This window comes from Salvelinus namaycush, unplaced genomic scaffold (assembly GCF_016432855.1).
Source record: "Salvelinus namaycush isolate Seneca unplaced genomic scaffold, SaNama_1.0 Scaffold2308, whole genome shotgun sequence".
In the NCBI taxonomy this organism is placed as follows: domain Eukaryota; kingdom Metazoa; phylum Chordata; class Actinopteri; order Salmoniformes; family Salmonidae; genus Salvelinus; species Salvelinus namaycush.
In genome coordinates, this window is record NW_024059129.1 from 2301 (window position 1) to 21324 (window position 19024).

The window sequence follows — 19024 nt, forward strand, 5'->3', positions numbered from 1 at the left end:
GCACAACAACCTGAGGTTCAAGGAGGACCTGACAGAATGACTATCTACAGCACAACAACCTGAGGTTCAAGGAGGACCTGACAGAATGACTATCTACAGCACAACAACCTGAGGTTCAAGGAGGACCTGACAGAATGACTATCTACAGCACACCAACCTGAGGTTCAAGGAGGACCTGACAGAATGACTATCTACAGCACAACAACCTGAGGTTCAAGGAGGACCTGACAGAATGACTATCTACAGCACAACAACCTGAGGTTCAAGGAGGACCTGACAGAATGACTATCTACAGCACGACAACCTGAGGTTCAAGGAGGACCTGACAGAATGACTATCTACAGCACAACAACCTGAGGTTCAAGGAGGACCTGACAGAATGACTATCTACAGCACGACAACCTGAGGTTCAAGGAGGACCTGACAGAATGACTATCTACAGCACACCAACCTGAGGTTCAAGGAGGACCTGACAGAATGACTATCTACAGCACGACAACCTGAGGTTCAAGGAGGACCTGACAGAATGACTATCTACAGCACGACAACCTGAGGTTCAAGGAGGACCTGACAGAATGACTATCTACAGCACGACAACCTGAGGTTCAAGGAGGACCTGACAGAATGACTATCTACAGCACAACAACCTGAGGTTCAAGGAGGACCTGACAGAATGACTATCTACAGCACAACAACCTGAGGTTCAAGGAGGACCTGACAGAATGACTATCTACAGCACACCAACCTGAGGTTCAAGGAGGACCTGACAGAATGACTATCTACAGCACAACAACCTGAGGTTCAAGGAGGACCTGACAGAATGACTATCTACAGCACGACAACCTGAGGTTCAAGGAGGACCTGACAGAATGACTATCTACAGCACAACAACCTGAGGTTCAAGGAGGACCTGACAGAATGACTATCTACAGCACAACAACCTGAGGTTCAAGGAGGACCTGACAGAATGACTATCTACAGCACAACAACCTGAGGTTCAAGGAGGACCTGACAGAATGACTATCTACAGCACAACAACCTGAGGTTCAAGGAGGACCTGACAGAATGACTATCTACAGCACGACAACCTGAGGTTCAAGGAGGACCTGACAGAATGACTATCTACAGCACAACAACCTGAGGTTCAAGGAGGACCTGACAGAATGACTATCTACAGCACAACAACCTGAGGTTCAAGGAGGACCTGACAGAATGACTATCTACAGCACACCAACCTGAGGTTCAAGGAGGACCTGACAGAATGACTATCTACAGCACGACAACCTGAGGTTCAAGGAGGACCTGACAGAATGACTATCTACAGCACAACAACCTGAGGTTCAAGGAGGACCTGACAGAATGACTATCTACAGCACAACAACCTGAGGTTCAAGGAGGACCTGACAGAATGACTATCTACAGCACAACAACCTGAGGTTCAAGGAGGACCTGACAGAATGACTATCTACAGCACGACAACCTGAGGTTCAAGGAGGACCTGACAGAATGACTATCTACAGCACACCAACCTGAGGTTCAAGGAGGACCTGACAGAATGACTATCTACAGCACAACAACCTGAGGTTCAAGGAGGACCTGACAGAATGACTATCTACAGCACAACAACCTGAGGTTCAAGGAGGACCTGACAGAATGACTATCTACAGCACAACAACCTGAGGTTCAAGGAGGACCTGACAGAATGACTATCTACAGCACAACAACCTGAGGTTCAAGGAGGACCTGACAGAATGACTATCTACACCACGACAACCTGAGGTTCAAGGAGGACCTGACAGAATGACTATCTACAGCACACCAACCTGAGGTTCAAGGAGGACCTGACAGAATGACTATCTACAGCACAACAACCTGAGGTTCAAGGAGGACCTGACAGAATGACTATCTACAGCACAACAACCTGAGGTTCAAGGAGGACCTGACAGAATGACTATCTACAGCACGACAACCTGAGGTTCAAGGAGGACCTGACAGAATGACTATCTACAGCACGACAACCTGAGGTTCAAGGAGGACCTGACAGAATGACTATCTACAGCACAACAACCTGAGGTTCAAGGAGGACCTGACAGAATGACTATCTACAGCACACCAACCTGAGGTTCAAGGAGGACCTGACAGAATGACTATCTACAGCACGACAACCTGAGGTTCAAGGAGGACCTGACAGAATGACTATCTACAGCACAACAACCTGAGGTTCAAGGAGGACCTGACAGAATGACTATCTACAGCACGACAACCTGAGGTTCAAGGAGGACCTGACAGAATGACTATCTACAGCACGACAACCTGAGGTTCAAGGAGGACCTGACAGAATGACTATCTACAGCACAACAACCTGAGGTTCAAGGAGGACCTGACAGAATGACTATCTACAGCACGACAACCTGAGGTTCAAGGAGGACCTGACAGAATGACTATCTACAGCACACCAACCTGAGGTTCAAGGAGGACCTGACAGAATGACTATCTACAGCACAACAACCTGAGGTTCAAGGAGGACCTGACAGAATGACTATCTACAGCACAACAACCTGAGGTTCAAGGAGGACCTGACAGAATGACTATCTACAGCACAACAACCTGAGGTTCAAGGAGGACCTGACAGAATGACTATCTACAGCACAACAACCTGAGGTTCAAGGAGGACCTGACAGAATGACTATCTACAGCACAACAACCTGAGGTTCAAGGAGGACCTGACAGAATGACTATCTACAGCACAACAACCTGAGGTTCAAGGAGGACCTGACAGAATGACTATCTACAGCACAACAACCTGAGGTTCAAGGAGGACCTGACAGAATGACTATCTACAGCACAACAACCTGAGGTTCAAGGAGGACCTGACAGAATGACTATCTACAGCACAACAACCTGAGGTTCAAGGAGGACCTGACAGAATGACTATCTACAGCACAACAACCTGAGGTTCAAGGAGGACCTGACAGAATGACTATCTACAGCACAACAACCTGAGGTTCAAGGAGGACCTGACAGAATGACTATCTACAGCACGACAACCTGAGGTTCAAGGAGGACCTGACAGAATGACTATCTACAGCACAACAACCTGAGGTTCAAGGAGGACCTGACAGAATGACTATCTACAGCACACCAACCTGAGGTTCAAGGAGGACCTGACAGAATGACTATCTACAGCACGACAACCTGAGGTTCAAGGAGGACCTGACAGAATGACTATCTACAGCACAACAACCTGAGGTTCAAGGAGGACCTGACAGAATGACTATCTACAGCACAACAACCTGAGGTTCAAGGAGGACCTGACAGAATGACTATCTACAGCACGACAACCTGAGGTTCAAGGAGGACCTGACAGAATGACTATCTACAGCACGACAACCTGAGGTTCAAGGAGGACCTGACAGAATGACTATCTACAGCACGACAACCTGAGGTTCAAGGAGGACCTGACAGAATGACTATCTACAGCACGACAACCTGAGGTTCAAGGAGGACCTGACAGAATGACTATCTACAGCACGACAACCTGAGGTTCAAGGAGGACCTGACAGAATGACTATCTACAGCACACCAACCTGAGGTTCAAGGAGGACCTGACAGAATGACTATCTACAGCACGACAACCTGAGGTTCAAGGAGGACCTGACAGAATGACTATCTACAGCACAACAACCTGAGGTTCAAGGAGGACCTGACAGAATGACTATCTACAGCACAACAACCTGAGGTTCAAGGAGGACCTGACAGAATGACTATCTACAGCACGACAACCTGAGGTTCAAGGAGGACCTGACAGAATGACTATCTACAGCACGACAACCTGAGGTTCAAGGAGGACCTGACAGAATGACTATCTACAGCACAACAACCTGAGGTTCAAGGAGGACCTGACAGAATGACTATCTACAGCACAACAACCTGAGGTTCAAGGAGGACCTGACAGAATGACTATCTACAGCACACCAACCTGAGGTTCAAGGAGGACCTGACAGAATGACTATCTACAGCACAACAACCTGAGGTTCAAGGAGGACCTGACAGAATGACTATCTACAGCACGACAACCTGAGGTTCAAGGAGGACCTGACAGAATGACTATCTACAGCACAACAACCTGAGGTTCAAGGAGGACCTGACAGAATGACTATCTACAGCACAACAACCTGAGGTTCAAGGAGGACCTGACAGAATGACTATCTACAGCACAACAACCTGAGGTTCAAGGAGGACCTGACAGAATGACTATCTACAGCACGACAACCTGAGGTTCAAGGAGGACCTGACAGAATGACTATCTACAGCACAACAACCTGAGGTTCAAGGAGGACCTGACAGAATGACTATCTACAGCACAACAACCTGAGGTTCAAGGAGGACCTGACAGAATGACTATCTACAGCACACCAACCTGAGGTTCAAGGAGGACCTGACAGAATGACTATCTACAGCACGACAACCTGAGGTTCAAGGAGGACCTGACAGAATGACTATCTACAGCACAACAACCTGAGGTTCAAGGAGGACCTGACAGAATGACTATCTACAGCACAACAACCTGAGGTTCAAGGAGGACCTGACAGAATGACTATCTACAGCACAACAACCTGAGGTTCAAGGAGGACCTGACAGAATGACTATCTACAGCACGACAACCTGAGGTTCAAGGAGGACCTGACAGAATGACTATCTACAGCACACCAACCTGAGGTTCAAGGAGGACCTGACAGAATGACTATCTACAGCACAACAACCTGAGGTTCAAGGAGGACCTGACAGAATGACTATCTACAGCACAACAACCTGAGGTTCAAGGAGGACCTGACAGAATGACTATCTACAGCACAACAACCTGAGGTTCAAGGAGGACCTGACAGAATGACTATCTACAGCACAACAACCTGAGGTTCAAGGAGGACCTGACAGAATGACTATCTACACCACGACAACCTGAGGTTCAAGGAGGACCTGACAGAATGACTATCTACAGCACACCAACCTGAGGTTCAAGGAGGACCTGACAGAATGACTATCTACAGCACAACAACCTGAGGTTCAAGGAGGACCTGACAGAATGACTATCTACAGCACAACAACCTGAGGTTCAAGGAGGACCTGACAGAATGACTATCTACAGCACGACAACCTGAGGTTCAAGGAGGACCTGACAGAATGACTATCTACAGCACGACAACCTGAGGTTCAAGGAGGACCTGACAGAATGACTATCTACAGCACAACAACCTGAGGTTCAAGGAGGACCTGACAGAATGACTATCTACAGCACACCAACCTGAGGTTCAAGGAGGACCTGACAGAATGACTATCTACAGCACGACAACCTGAGGTTCAAGGAGGACCTGACAGAATGACTATCTACAGCACAACAACCTGAGGTTCAAGGAGGACCTGACAGAATGACTATCTACAGCACGACAACCTGAGGTTCAAGGAGGACCTGACAGAATGACTATCTACAGCACGACAACCTGAGGTTCAAGGAGGACCTGACAGAATGACTATCTACAGCACAACAACCTGAGGTTCAAGGAGGACCTGACAGAATGACTATCTACAGCACGACAACCTGAGGTTCAAGGAGGACCTGACAGAATGACTATCTACAGCACACCAACCTGAGGTTCAAGGAGGACCTGACAGAATGACTATCTACAGCACAACAACCTGAGGTTCAAGGAGGACCTGACAGAATGACTATCTACAGCACAACAACCTGAGGTTCAAGGAGGACCTGACAGAATGACTATCTACAGCACAACAACCTGAGGTTCAAGGAGGACCTGACAGAATGACTATCTACAGCACAACAACCTGAGGTTCAAGGAGGACCTGACAGAATGACTATCTACAGCACAACAACCTGAGGTTCAAGGAGGACCTGACAGAATGACTATCTACAGCACAACAACCTGAGGTTCAAGGAGGACCTGACAGAATGACTATCTACAGCACAACAACCTGAGGTTCAAGGAGGACCTGACAGAATGACTATCTACAGCACAACAACCTGAGGTTCAAGGAGGACCTGACAGAATGACTATCTACAGCACAACAACCTGAGGTTCAAGGAGGACCTGACAGAATGACTATCTACAGCACAACAACCTGAGGTTCAAGGAGGACCTGACAGAATGACTATCTACAGCACAACAACCTGAGGTTCAAGGAGGACCTGACAGAATGACTATCTACAGCACGACAACCTGAGGTTCAAGGAGGACCTGACAGAATGACTATCTACAGCACAACAACCTGAGGTTCAAGGAGGACCTGACAGAATGACTATCTACAGCACACCAACCTGAGGTTCAAGGAGGACCTGACAGAATGACTATCTACAGCACGACAACCTGAGGTTCAAGGAGGACCTGACAGAATGACTATCTACAGCACAACAACCTGAGGTTCAAGGAGGACCTGACAGAATGACTATCTACAGCACAACAACCTGAGGTTCAAGGAGGACCTGACAGAATGACTATCTACAGCACGACAACCTGAGGTTCAAGGAGGACCTGACAGAATGACTATCTACAGCACGACAACCTGAGGTTCAAGGAGGACCTGACAGAATGACTATCTACAGCACGACAACCTGAGGTTCAAGGAGGACCTGACAGAATGACTATCTACAGCACGACAACCTGAGGTTCAAGGAGGACCTGACAGAATGACTATCTACAGCACGACAACCTGAGGTTCAAGGAGGACCTGACAGAATGACTATCTACAGCACACCAACCTGAGGTTCAAGGAGGACCTGACAGAATGACTATCTACAGCACGACAACCTGAGGTTCAAGGAGGACCTGACAGAATGACTATCTACAGCACAACAACCTGAGGTTCAAGGAGGACCTGACAGAATGACTATCTACAGCACAACAACCTGAGGTTCAAGGAGGACCTGACAGAATGACTATCTACAGCACAACAACCTGAGGTTCAAGGAGGACCTGACAGAATGACTATCTACAGCACAACAACCTGAGGTTCAAGGAGGACCTGACAGAATGACTATCTACAGCACAACAACCTGAGGTTCAAGGAGGACCTGACAGAATGACTATCTACAGCACAACAACCTGAGGTTCAAGGAGGACCTGACAGAATTTGATAAAGAGGCTCGGAATCATCTGTGACTGATGATTGAGAAAGCAAGGAAGGAGGAGAAAAGTGCATACTTGGCGGGAGCCAAGGCTTTTGTTCATGGCAGGGAAATTCACTCTGATGCCTAGCTTGAAATTGACTGGATTTACCAAGTGAGGTGCAGGACTGATTTTATTTGCAACTGGTAAAACATTTTATTTTGTGAGGAAAGTGCATTCTTTGTGTGAGCCATTTTTTTATGGAACCTTAACACTGACACTTAACGTTAACGTAGCTTGATGGCTATTGGTGTAAATATCAGATTTTATTTGCAAATGGAAAAAAATTACATTTTCACTTTAGATCTAGCAACTGCGAGGTGCAAATAACTGTCTTTATTTGCAACTAGCAAGAATGTTTCATTTTGTGAGAACACGTTTCATACTCTTCATATAGTCACTGTGATAGTAAATGTACATTTCTGATTTTTTCTATTAATGCCAGGGGAATCTAATATTTTGGAAAGAAAATCTTTGTTTTTGTATTGTAAGGGTAAAAATGTAAACTTTTATTTAATTCAAGAAACTCATGCCTGTTCAACAGATACTGCGTTTTGGAAGTGTCAATGGGGGAATGATATTTGGCTTTCATTTGGTACCAATCAGTCAGCAGGTGGCGCTATTTTAAAAGGCAACTTTAAGGGTCATATACTGACACATGAAGCAGATAATACAGGGAGATGGATTATGCTATTGGTAGATGTCAACCACATTCAATTCATTGTTGGGAATACTTATTCTACCAACAATGACAAGTCAAGTAATTGTATTTTATTTAGAGACATTGAGAGGAAAATCAAATGATGTTGATTTTAATACAGTATTACATGATAATCTAGATAGATGACCTCCTAAGGATAGCAACTCTGACTGTGAGATATGGAATATATGTCTCAGGTTAGGTGTTCTAGATATTTGGAGACATAAGAACCCAGATAAGATTATGTTTACATGGAGTACCAAAGATTTATCTATACAATCCCGTATTGATTTCTGGCTGAAATCTGAACATATAGCTGACAATATTGATAGTGTCACGATCGTCGTCGTAAGAACACTCGGACCAAAGCGCAGCGTGATTTGGGTTCCACATGTTTATTCAATGAAACAAAAACAATAAAGAACAAACGAAACGTGACGTTCTGGAATGCTCACAGGCAACAACACAAAAACAAGATCCCACAAAACACAGTGGGGAAATGGCTGCCTAAATATGATCCCCAATCAGAGACAACGATAAACAGCTGCCTCTGATTGGGAACCATACCAGGCCAACATAGAAAATAAAACCACCACCAGAAAGTTGTTTTCATTGCAAGCTAAAGCACCAAAATCAAGGGCAGGACAGAAACAAGCTCTCCGAATATAGATTCCCTTGTTCATACGTGTTTTGGACGGACCAGTCATCAGCACTATCTGCAGTGCAACAGTTCAAATGACTCTCTCCTAACACACACGCCATACGTTGCTGCTACTATTTACCCTGCTGCTCGGCCACTTTACCCCTGATTATATGCATATAACTACCTATCTATCACTGATATCGTTATTGATATTGTTCTTGTACATACTGTATATTATCTATTTCTGATATTGCTACTATGCAAGTAACCATTTGGCTGTAGCGTTTACACCTTCTGTAGAGACCCATCCACTTAGCTGTACTGTTTACACCTTCTGTAGAGACCATCCACTTAGCTGTACCGTTTACACCTTCTGTAGAGACCATCCACTTAGCTGTACCGTTTACACCTTCTGTAGAGACCCATCCACTTAGCTGTACTGTTTACACCTTCTGTAGAGACCATCCACTTAGCTGTACCGTTTACACCTTCTGTAGAGACCCATCCACTTAGCTGTACCGTTTACACCTTCTGTAGAGACCCATCCACTTAGCAAAATATTGATATATATAATGAATATTGATATGTGTGAACGTAACATGATTTAGTGACATACCACAACAATATCACGTGACCGTACCAAGTGTCCACGACATAAATATATGGTGCATGCATCTGTTTATGTATTGTACATGTGCACCTCACTTAGGTTTCAACTCAGGTTGCATGGCCTTAACTTGTGTATTGAATACTATGTGATAAGTGTGTAACAGTATGTAAAGTATGGTAATGTACTGGCGTGAAGGCATTTGGGCAGTGGTGTAAAGTACTTCAGTAAAAATACTTTAAAGTACTACTTAAGTAGATACTTATACTTCACTACATTCGTAAAGAAAATAATGTACTTTTTACTCAATACATTTTCCTTGACACCCAAAAGTACTCGTTACATTTGACAGGAAAATTGTCCAATTCACAAACTTATCAAGAGAACATCCCTACTGCCTCTGATCTGGCCAACTCACTAAACACAAATGCTTAGTTTGTAAATTATGTCTGAGTGTTGGAGTGTGCCCCTGGCTATCGTACATTTAAAACCGTCTGGTTTAATATAAGGAATTTGAAATGATTTATACTTTTACTCAAGTATGAAAATGTAATACTTTTCCCTTCACTGGTTGTGGCTGGGGGTTATAGCGTTTCTTTCACATGACCCATCAATATAGACAAGTGTGTCTGGTTAAGCGTCATCTAGTATTTATAACATATTTTTATCTGGAGTCAAGGAATGTATCCTTATTGTAGGCTACTACCACTTTTAGTCTTAATCTTTACTACACTACTCACTGTTTAGCACCTGACCTCACATGTGAATCCTTAAAGAGATGGGTGGGGCTAAAGCTTAAGAGGGTGTGAACGATGCTGAATGGGTGGAGACAAAGAAGAGCACTCCAGTAGTAGTACCAAAACATTCAAGGGTCATTTTCTCAAACGTGAGTTTACAAGTTGATCAACTTTCAAAGCAGAATTACTTTCCCATTGTTCCTCAAATGCAGTTTATGATATACCATTTCGTAGCTCTGAGTATCTACTTTTATCAAATGTTTAAAAAAAAATGTTTTTTCAAAATGTTGCTACATTAAGACTGATTTGAGCTGGTCAGTCACATATAGACAGGTGTGTGCCTTTCCAAATCATTTCAATGGAATTTACCACCGGTGGCCTCCAATCAAGTTGTAGAAACGTCTCAAAGATGATCAATGGAAACAGGATGCACCTGAGCTCAATTTCGAGTCTCATAGCAAAGGGTCTGAATATTTATGTAAATAAGGTAAATATATATATATTTTTGTTGTCGATTCATTTGGTAAAATTTCTAAAAACCTGTTTTCGGTTTGTCATTATTGTGAGTAGATTGATGAGGAAATGTTTTTATTTAATGCATTTTAGAATAAAGCTATAATGTATCAAAATGGTGAAAAAGAAAAGGGGTCTGAATACTTTCCCAATGTAAACACTATGCTGCCAGTCTCTCTTGGCTAAGAGTTGGGGAGAGACTGACTGCATCACTTCCACTTTTTATAAGAAACACTAATGTGTTGAAAATCACAAAGTGTTTGCAAAGTCAATTTACACACAACTCTGACACACACACTTACCCCACCAGACATGCCACCAGGGGTCTTTTCATAGTCCCCAAATCCAGAACAAATTCAACAAAGCGAACAGTATTATATAGTATTATAGTGGGTGGGGTTATATCCTTCCTGTTTGGCCCTGTCCGGGGGTATCATCGGATGGGGCCACAGTGTCTCCTGACCGCTCCTGTCTCAGCCTCCAGTATTTATGCTGCAGTAGTTTGTGTCGGGGGGCTAGGGCCAGTTGGTTATATCTGGAGTACTTCTCCTGTCTTATCCAGTGTCCTGTGTGAATTTAAGTATGCTCTCTCTCCTTCTCTCTTTCTTTCTCTCTCTCGGAGAACCTGAGCCCTAGGACCATACGTCAGGACTACCGGGCATGATGACTCCTTGCTGTCCCCAGTCCACCTGGCCTTGCTGCTATTCCAGTTTCAACTGCTCTGCCTGGGGTTATGGAACCCCTACCTGTCCCAGACCTGCTGTTTTCAACTCTTAATTATCTGCTATGAAAAGCCAACTGACATTTATTCCTGATTATTATTTGACCATGCTTGTCATTTATGAACATTTTGAACATCTTGGCCATGTTCTGTTATAATCTCCACCCGGCACAGCCAGAAGAGGACTGGCCACCCCTCATAGCCTGGTTCCTCTCTAGGTTTCTTCCTAGGTTTTGGCCTTTCTAGGGAGTTTTTCCTAGCCACCGTGCTTCTACACCTGCATTGCTTGCTGTTTGGGGTTTTAGGCTGGGTTTCTGTACAGCACTTCGAGATATTAGCTGATGTACGAAGGGCTATATAAAATAAACTTGATTGATTGATATAGAGCCATTATTGCATGGAACTCCCTTCCATCTCATATTGCTCAAATGAACAACAAACCTGGTTTAAAAACCCCAGAGAAAGCAACACCTCACAGCACAACGCTTCTCCCCTATTTGACCTAGATAGTTTGTGTATGTATTGATGTAGGCTACATTTGCCATTTTTAAATAGATGTAGTTTTGTCCTTGAGCTGTTCTTGTCTATTGATGTTCTGTATTATGTCATGTCTCATGAGGTAGGGAGGAATAGTGTGGCATTTGGGACGTAATAAATCAGACAGGTGTAAAGTCTACCTTTGATTATCAGACAGGTGTAAAGTCTACCTTTGATTACCAGACATGTGTAAAGTCTACCTTTGATTATCAGACAGGTGTAAAGTCTACCTTTGATTACCAGACAGGGGTAAAGTCTACCTTTGATTATCAGACAGGTGTAAAGTCTACCTTTGATTATCAGACAGGTGTAAAGTCTACCTTTGATTACCAGACAGGTGTAAAGTCTACCTTTGATTATCAGACAGGTGTAAAGTCTACCTTTGATTATCAGACAGGTGTAAAGTCTACCTTTGATTATCAGACAGGTGTAAAGGCTACCTTTGATTATCAGACAGGTGTAAAGTCTACTTTTGATTACCAGACAGGTGTAAAGTCTACCTTTGATTATCAGACAGGTGTAAAGTCTACCTTTGATTATCAGACAGGTGTAAAGTCTACCTTTGATTATCAGACAGGTGTAAAGTCTACCTTTGATTATCTGACAGGTGTAAAGTCTACCTTTGATTATCAGACAGGTGTAAAGTCTACCTTTGATTATTAGACAGGTGTAAAGTCTACCTTTGATTATTAGACAGGTGTAAAGTCTACCTTTGATTATCAGACAGGTGTAAAGTCTACCTTTGATTATCAGACAGGTGTACAGTCTACCTTTGATTACCAGACATGTGTAAAGTCTACCTTTGATTATCAGACAGGTGTAAAGTCTACCTTTGATTATCAGACAGGTGTAAAGTCTACCTTTAATTATCAGACAGGTGTAAAGTCTACCTTTAATTATCAGACAGGTGTAAAGTCTACCTTTGATTATCGGACAGGTGTAAAGTCTACCTTTGATTATCAGACAGGTGTAAAGTCTACCTTTGATTACCAGACATGTGTAAAGTCTACCTTTGATTATCAGACAGGTGTAAAGTCTACCTTTGATTATCAGACAGGTGTAAAGTCTACCTTTAATTATCAGACAGGTGTAAAGTCTACCTTTAATTATCAGACAGGGGTAAAGTCTACCTTTAATTATCAGACAGGGGTAAAGTCTACCTTTGATTATCAGACAGGTGTAAAGTCTACCTTTGATTATCAGACAGGTGTAAAGTCTACCTTTGATTATCAGACAGGGGTAAAGTCTACCTTTGATTATCAGACAGGGGTAAAGTCTACCTTTGATTATCAGACAGGTGTAAAGTCTACCTTTGATTACCAGACAGGGGTAAAGTCTACCTTTGATTATCAGACAGGTGTAAAGTCCACCTTTGATTATCAGACAGGTGTAAAGTCTACCTTTGATTATCAGACAGGTGTAAAGTCTACCTTTGATTATCAGACAGGTGTAAAGTCTACCTTTGATTATCAGACAGGTGTAAAGTATACCTTTGATTATCAGACAGGTGTAAAGTCTACCTTTGATTATCAGACAGGTGTAAAGTCTACCTTTGATTATCAGACAGGTGTAAAGTCTACCTTTGATTATCAGACAGGTGTAAAGTCTACCTTTGATTATCAGACAGGTGTAAAGTCTACCTTTGGTTATCAGACAGGTGTAAAGTCTACCTTTGATTATTAGACAGGTGTAAAGTCTACCTTTGATTATCAGACAGGTGTACAGTCCACCTTTGATTACCAGACAGGTGTAAAGTCTACCTTTGATTATCAGACAGGTGTAAAGTCTACCTTTGATTATCAGACAGGTGTAAAGTCTACCTTTGATTACCAGACAGGTGTAAAGTCTACCTTTGATTATTAGACAGGTGTAAAGTCTACCTTTGATTATCAGACAGGTGTAAAGTCTACCTTTGATTACCAGACAGGTGTAAAGTCTACCTTTGATTATCAGACAGGTGTAAAGTCTACCTTTGATTATTAGACAGGTGTAAAGTCTACCTTTGATTATTAGACAGGTGTAAAGTCTACCTTTGATTATCGGACAGGTGTAAAGTCTACCTTTGATTATCGGACAGGTGTAAAGTCTACCTTTGATTACCAGACATGTGTAAAGTCTACCTTTGATTATCAGACAGGTGTAAAGTCTACCTTTGATTATCAGACAGGTGTAAAGTCTACCTTTAATTATCAGACAGGTGTAAAGTCTACCTTTAATTATCAGACAGGGGTAAAGTCTACCTTTAATTATCAGACAGGGGTAAAGTCTACCTTTGATTATCAGACAGGTGTAAAGTCTACCTTTGATTATCAGACAGGTGTAAAGTCTACCTTTGATTATCAGACAGGTGTAAAGTCTACCTTTGATTACCAGACAGGTGTAAAGTCTACCTTTGATTACCAGACAGGTGTAAAGTCTACCTTTGATTATCAGACAGGTGTAAAGTCTACCTTTGATTATCAGACAGGTGTAAAGTCTACCTTTGGTTATCAGACAGGTGTAAAGTCTACCTTTGATTATTAGACAGGTGTAAAGTCTACCTTTGATTATCAGACAGGTGTAAAGTCCACCTTTGATTACCAGACAGGTGTAAAGTCTACCTTTGATTATCAGACAGGTGTAAAGTCTACCTTTGATTATCAGACAGGTGTAAAGTCTACCTTTGATTACCAGACAGGTGTAAAGTCTACCTTTGATTATTAGACAGGTGTAAAGTCTACCTTTGATTATCAGACAGGTGTAAAGTCTACCTTTGATTACCAGACAGGTGTAAAGTCTACCTTTGATTATCAGACAGGTGTAAAGTCTACCTTCGATTCAGACATGTGTAAAGTCTACCTTTGATTATCAGACAGGTGTAAAGTCTACCTTTGATTATTAGACAGGTGTAAAGTCTACCTTTGATTATCAGACAGGTGTAAAGTCTACCTTTGATTACCAGACAGGTGTAAAGTCTACCTTTGATTACCAGACAGGTGTAAAGTCTACCTTTGATTATTAGACAGGTGTAAAGTCTACCTTTGATTATCAGACAGGTGTAAAGTCTACCTTTCATTATCAGACAGGTGTAAAGTCTACCTTTGATTATCAGACAGGTGTAAAGTCTACCTTTGATTATCAGACAGGTGTAAAGTCCACCTTTGATTATCAGACAGGTGTAAAGTCTACCTTTGCTTATCAGACATGTGTAAAGTCTACCTTTGATTATCAGACAGGTGTAAAGTCTACCTTTGATTACCAGACATGTGTAAAGTCTACCTTTGATTATCAGACAGGTGTAAAGTCTACCTTTGATTATCAGACAGGTGTAAAGTCTACCTTTAATTATCAGACAGGGGTAAAGTCTACCTTTAATTATCAGACAGGTGTAAAGTCTACCTTTGATTATCAGACAGGTGTAAAGTCTACCTTTAATTATCAGACAGGTGTAAAGTCTACCTTTGATTATCAGACAGGTGTAAAGTCTACCTTTGATTATCAGACAGGTGTAAAGTCTACCTTTAATTATCAGACAGGGGTAAAGTCTACCTTTGATTATCAGACAGGTGTAAAGTCTACCTTTGATTACCAGACAGGTGTAAAGTCTACCTTTGATTATCAGACAGGTGTAAAGTCTACCTTTGATTATCAGACAGGTGTAAAGTCTACCTTTGATTATCAGACAGGTGTAAAGTCTACCTTTGATTATCAGACAGGTGTAAAGTCTACCTTTGATTATCAGACAGGTTAAAGTCTACCTTCGATTCAGACATGTGTAAAGTCTACCTTTGATTATCAGACAGGTGTAAAGTCTACCTTTGATTACCAGACATGTGTAAAGTCTACCTTTGATTATCAGACAGGTGTAAAGTCTACCTTTGATTATCAGACAGGTGTAAAGTCTACCTTTAATTATCAGACAGGGGTAAAGTCTACCTTTAATTATCAGACAGGTGTAAAGTCTACCTTTGATTACCAGACAGGTGTAAAGTCTACCTTTGATTATTAGACAGGTGTAAAGTCTACCTTTGATTATCAGACAGGTGTAAAGTCTACCTTTGATTATCAGACAGGTGTAAAGTCTACCTTTGATTATCAGACATGTGTAAAGTCTACCTTTGATTATTAGACAGGTGTAAAGTCTACCTTTGATTATCAGACAGGTGTAAAGTCTACCTTTGATTATCAGACAGGTGTAAAGTCTACCTTTGATTACCAGACATGTGTAAAGTCTACCTTTAATTATCAGACAGGGGTAAAGTCTACCTTTAATTATCAGACAGGTGTAAAGTCTACCTTTGATTATCAGACAGGTGTAAAGTCTACCTTTAATTATCAGACAGGTGTAAAGTCTACCTTTGATTATCAGACAGGTGTAAAGTCTACCTTTGATTATCAGACATGTGTAAAGTCTACCTTTGATTATCAGACAGGTGTAAAGTCTACCTTTGATTATCAGACAGGTGTAAAGTCTACCTTTGATTATCAGACAGGTGTAAAGTCTACCTTTGATTACCAGACATGTGTAAAGTCTACCTTTGATTATCAGACAGGTGTAAAGTCTACCTTTGATTATCAGACAGGTGTAAAGTCTACCTTTAATTATCAGACAGGGGTAAAGTCTACCTTTAATTATCAGACAGGTGTAAAGTCTACCTTTGATTACCAGACAGGTGTAAAGTCTACCTTTGATTATCAGACAGGTGTAAAGTCTACCTTTGATTATTAGACAGGTGTAAAGTCTACCTTTGATTATCAGACAGGTGTAAGTCTACCTTTGATTATCAGACAGGTGTAAAGTCTACCTTTGATTATCAGACAGGTGTAAAGTCTACCTTTGATTATCAGACAGGTGTAAAGTCTACCTTTGATTACCAGACATGTGTAAAGTCTACCTTTGATTATCAGACAGGTGTAAAGTCTACCTTTGATTATCAGACAGGTGTAAAGTCTACCTTTAATTATCAGACAGGGGTAAAGTCTACCTTTAATTATCAGACAGGTGTAAAGTCTACCTTTGATTATCAGACAGGTGTAAAGTCTACCTTTAATTATCAGACAGGTGTAAAGTCTACCTTTGATTATCAGACAGGTGTAAAGTCTACCTTTGATTATCAGACAGGTGTAAAGTCTACCTTTAATTATCAGACAGGGGTAAAGTCTACCTTTGATTATCAGACAGGTGTAAAGTCTACCTTTGATTATCAGACAGGTGTAAAGTCTACCTTTCATTACCAGACAGGTGTAAAGGCTACCTTTGATTACCAGACAGGTGTAAAGGCTACCTTTGATTATCAGACAGGTGTAAAGTCTACCTTTGATTATCAGACAGGTGTAAAGTCTACCTTTGATTATCAGACAGGTGTAAAGTCTACCTTTGATTATCAGACAGGTGTAAAGTCTACCTTCGATTCAGACATGTGTAAAGTCTACCTTTGATTATCAGACAGGTGTAAAGTCTACCTTTGATTATTAGACAGGTGTAAAGTCTACCTTTGATTATCAGACAGGTGTAAAGTCTACCTTTGATTACCAGACAGGTGTAAAGTCTACCTTTGATTACCAGACAGGTGTAAAGTCTACCTTTGATTATTAGACAGGTGTAAAGTCTACCTTTGATTATCAGACAGGTGTAAAGTCTACCTTTCATTATCAGACAGGTGTAAAGTCCACCTTTGATTATCAGACAGGTGTAAAGTCTACCTTTGATTATCAGACAGGTGTAAAGTCCACCTTTGATTATCAGACAGGTGTAAAGTCTACCTTTGATTATCAGACATGTGTAAAGTCTACCTTTGATTATTAGACAGGTGTAAAGTCTACCTTTGATTATCAGACAGGTGTAAAGTCTACCTTTGATTATCAGACAGGTGTAAAGTCTACCTTTGATTACCAGACATGTGTAAAGTCTACCTTTAATTATCAGACAGGGGTAAAGTCTACCTTTAATTATCAGACAGGTGTAAAGTCTACCTTTGATTATCAGACAGGTGTAAAGTCTACCTTTAATTATCAGACAGGTGTAAAGTCTACCTTTGATTATCAGACAGGTGTAAAGTCTACCTTTGATTATCAGACAGGTGTAAAGTCTACCTTTAATTATCAGACAGGGGTAAAGTCTACCTTTGATTATCAGACAGGGGTAAAGTCTACCTTTGATTATCAGACAGGTGTAAAGTCTACCTTTGATTATCAGACAGGTGTAAAGTCTACCTTTGATTATCAGACAGGTGTAAGTCTACCTTTGATTATCAGACAGGTGTAAAGTCTACCTTTGATTATCAGACAGGTGTAAAGTCTACCTTTGATTATCAGACAGGTGTAAAGTCTACCTTTGATTACCAGACATGTGTAAAGTCTACCTTTGATTATCAGACAGGTGTAAAGTCTACCTTTGATTATCAGACAGGTGTAAAGTCTACCTTTAATTATCAGACAGGGGTAAAGTCTACCTTTAATTATCAGACAGGTGTAAAGTCTACCTTTGATTATCAGACAGGTGTAAAGTCTACCTTTAATTATCAGACAGGTGTAAAGTCTACCTTTGATTATCAGACAGGTGTAAAGTCTACCTTTGATTATCAGACAGGTGTAAAGTCTACCTTTAATTATCAGACAGGGGTAAAGTCTACCTTTGATTATCAGACAGGTGTAAAGTCTACCTTTGATTATCAGACAGGTGTAAAGTCTACCTTTGATTACCAGACAGGTGTAAAGGCTACCTTTGATTACCAGACAGGTGTAAAGGCTACCTTTGATTATCAGACAGGTGTAAAGTCTACCTTTGATTATCAGACAGGTGTAAAGTCTACCTTTGATTATCAGACAGGTGTAAAGTCTACCTTTGATTATCAGACAGGTGTAAAGTCTACCTTCGATTCAGACATGTGTAAAGTCTACCTTTGATTATCAGACAGGTGTAAAGTCTACCTTTGATTATTAGACAGGTGTAAAGTCTACCTTTGATTATCAGACAGGTGTAAAGTCTACCTTTGATTACCAGACAGGTGTAAAGTCTACCTTTGATTACCAGACAGGTGTAAAGTCTACCTTTGATTATTAGACAGGTGTAAAGTCTACCTTTGATTATCAGACAGGTGTAAAGTCTACCTTTCATTATCAGACAGGTGTAAAGTCCACCTTTGATTATCAGACAGGTGTAAAGTCTACCTTTGATTATCAGACAGGTGTAAAGTCCACCTTTGATTATCAGACAGGTGTAAAGTCTACCTTTGATTATCAGACATGTGTAAAGTCTACCTTTGATTATCAGACAGGTGTAAAGTATACCTTTGATTATCAGACAGGTGTAAAGTCTACCTTTGATTATCAGACATGTGTAAAGTCTACCTTTGATTATTAGACAGGTGTAAAGTCTACCTTTGATTATCAGACAGGTGTAAAGTCTA